General features: G+C 42.6%; 1 pseudogene across 1 annotated transcript; it reads right to left on the bottom strand.

Annotated features, from left to right (window-relative positions):
• Positions 1-1,730: 1,730 nt before the first annotated feature.
• Positions 1,731-2,151, bottom strand: LOC308530933 (large ribosomal subunit protein eL32-like; annotated as a pseudogene). Its single transcript has one exon. The product of its transcript is annotated as a large ribosomal subunit protein eL32-like (transcript).
• Positions 2,152-3,418: the final 1,267 nt, after the last annotated feature.

Below are 3,418 nucleotides of genomic sequence, written 5' to 3'. Positions count from 1 at the left end.
CTGGTGGCCTAGGAAACTATAGGGTTGGTGTATGATGCTGAGCCCTCATGCATTCTATATCTATATATCTATCCATATCTCTATCTGTCTATATTGAGTTTTTTAATGAGCCTCTGGTATAGGCATTAGAAGCAGTAGTTGGATTTTATGCCTCATGGTGTCTTAGGCAGTCCCTAGAACAAGCTGGAATGATAGTAGGCCCTTGAAAAAGGCTGGTCAAAGGAATGAAAAAATGAATAATGGAATGAATTCATGGATGGATGGATGGATGGATGGATGGATGGATGGATGGAGTGTCATTCCTGGAAGCCAGTATTGATAGTCCTCTGTCACTGATCTTTATTTGCATTTTGTTTTTCCTTCTCATTTCTCTCTTTTCCTCCCTGCAACATCTTTCTTGCTTCCTTAGTTTTTATCACCTCCATCTCTGTCTCTGCTGTGAGCTTCCTTTCTCATAGGTTCACCCTCCTGAAATCAGAATGAAAGTGTAAATCAATTTTCCATTAATTTATTAATTAATTGAGTCAAGAACCGTTTATTGAAGCCCAGCTGTTCCTTTGTCCATTCGTGCAAGCACTTGACAAGATGTTTATTGAGCACCAGTGGTGTGTCTGAAGTGGTGCCAGGAGCTAACTGATGGGGAAGCAGAAAGATCTAAACAAGATCCCCGCTCTCTGGGGTCCAACAATCTAGCAATACCAACAGAAACTGGAAGCCACTGATCTCTGCTGACCCATCCCTCCCACCCTAATCAGTTGCCCCTCATTCAGGTTGTATGGGGCAGTCCACTGGCCATGTAGCCTCTTGCTCACTTGCTAATTGGTCTAACGTCAGTGCCTGCAGTGGCCACGTAATTAATGTGCTATTTCCAGAAGCAGCCAAGCCCTCTCTCCTCTTCACCTCCCTTTACCCAGCTCCTCTCATTTATCTTCAGTGCCCTCTGCTCCTTCCTTGATTCGAACCCTCAGATCTTGGAATTACTAGTAGAAGAGATCTTGGAATGCATCAGGTTTCAGCTTATGACTTCCCCAAGCTGGTCCCTGGGTGCTGGCAATAGCCTCTCCTCTCTGCGTAACGGGGCTCCTGGCTCTACTGTGGCAGATTCATATGTTTGGCTTAAGTTAACCCACTTTGTCTGCCAGAAATTAGAGCTCAGGATAATCCTGATTCATCTTTTGAGCTGTAGCCTGTCAGATATTGGAATTATAGCTATTATGTTTCTTTTCAGGATTTTCTTCTTGAGAGTAAATATTTCCAGTTTCTCAGCATTTCCAAATTCAAATACGATCTGTCACAGTACAGAAGAGATTTCTCTGGACATACTCTAGTTTTCCTATAGACCCCTCAAAATATGCCCTAACCCTTAAATGACTACTATAAAGAGGTCTTCCCAGAAATTGAGGTCAGCTGGACTATTGCCTTGTCTTAAACGAGCACTGTAGTCCTACTTGTATACCCTAAGTCTGCATCCATTACTATTTGTCCTTACTGAACTTACAGTCAACTAAAATTACCAAGTCTACTTGACTTGGCTAAAACAGGATATGTTAAGGTTAAAATAAACCAAAGAATTATCTAGTAGTTCAATCCACCAATTTCCTTCCTTCTTTCCTTCCTTCCTTCCTTCCTTCCTTCCTTCCTTCCTTCCTTCCTTCCTTCCTTCCTTTTTCTTGCCACAAGGCAGAATTCTATGGTTTTATTAACACAAATACAATGTGTACACAATCCATCTATTCATTTTCTTCACTGTGCAGCCAGGCCTTGAGATCAGTGACTCTGATAGCCAGCTGAGCTGCTCTTTCCACAATGTCTTCGCGGTTCTTTGAGGAGACATTGTGAGCAATCTCAGTACAGTGAGATTTATTGCACTTCTAGCTCCTTGACACTGTGGACTAGGAACTTCTGAACGCTACTGGGCAGCATGTGTATTGTGCGTGTTTTTTGTTCTAATAACCAATGTTGGGCATCAAGATCTGGTCATTGAATCTTCTGCACACTCTGTTGTCAATGCCTCTGGGTTTCCGCCAGTTCCACTTAATTTTGACATCTAGGTCTGATTGGTGCCAGATGAACTTCTTGGTCTTCTTTTTGACAATTTTGGGCTTCACTAGGTGTCGGAGGGCAGCCATGGTGCTGAGTAGGAGATGGCTGCCACCTCGATAGGCAGTGCCAAGGCAGAGACCAACCTACTAATTTTCCAAGAAAGGAAACTGAGCTCCAGAGAAGTCTAGTGATTCCCAGCTTCTATGGAGTGGGACAGAGCGGGGATTCCCAACTCCGGATCTGGTTCTCTTTCTATTACATCAAGCTGCCTTTGGATTGGCTCCCATTTCAGAAGGGAAGTAGAAAGCATTTTCTGCTTTCAAGTTAGTTTGTCTTATTCAATATTTTGCACTATAGGGTTTTGCAACCCAAGGCATGACCTTGGGTTTCGTTCTTTTGGATTTCATCTTATTCACTTCATTCCATCTGTCAAGATCATTTCTGGCCTTGATTTGGCAATGCATTGCTTGGCAGGTCCTCCCAGCCTTGTGCTGGAACTTCTTCTAGCTCTGGGTGGTTTTTGTTCTGTGTGCTCTGCCAGTTGTTCCACTGGAAGCTTGGCAGAGAAGACACACTGGCAGAAGCCAGACTCACCATGAGCTTCCTTCTCCCCACATCCATCTGCCTGGCTGTTGCCTTCCACAGTGGGTTTCTCTTCTCCCATTTGCCTCTCACCCTGCTTCTTAGGAGCCCCACAAATCCATTTCAGATCCTACTCCCAGTATGAAATTTAGGGGAAAACATGATAAGAAGAATTTGTTTTATTTTGTGACTTAGCCTTTCCTGAGAGCCTATATGAGAAAAATTCCTGGGCCAGGCATCACCCAGATACTGGTTCCTTTTACTTTATGCACTCACATTATTTCTCTACTAGTACATAATGGGACAATATGGAAATTCTCAGCTAGTGACCATTGGCTCTATGTTATTAGCTATGCCCAGGTCTTTGTTTATCATTTGCATCTCATTTTAATTGTCACCACAAGCCTTCATAGCAGGAAACATCCCCATTTCAAAGAACAGAAAACTGAGGTCAGAAAAGTTAATTTTCCAGGGTGCATTCAGTTAGTAAATGGCACAATTTCTTCACCCCCTGCCCTCTTTTGTTGAATGATTGTAAATATCAAGTAATTTAGAGATGAATGTAAAGCTGCTTTGCAAAGTATAAAGCACTCTGTAAATACAAGGGAGTATGATTAAAATACTGAGGTTCCTCGCTTGCTTGCTTTCCTTCTCCTTTCTGTCACCTCCCTAAAGTATAAGCAGCTGCCTTTGGTCCAGGCCTATCAAAGAAATGTCATAAAATCATTTTTCAAAATGTCAAATGCCTGTGTACTTTAGCCCAAAGTAATTAAGCCCTTTTATTTTCACTAAG

The sequence above is a fragment of the Myotis nattereri genome (genome assembly GCF_964212035.1).
Source record: "Myotis nattereri genome assembly, chromosome: 1".
Classification (NCBI taxonomy): Eukaryota; Metazoa; Chordata; class Mammalia; order Chiroptera; family Vespertilionidae; genus Myotis; species Myotis nattereri.
This window is presented reverse-complemented; position numbering and strand designations above follow the sequence as displayed.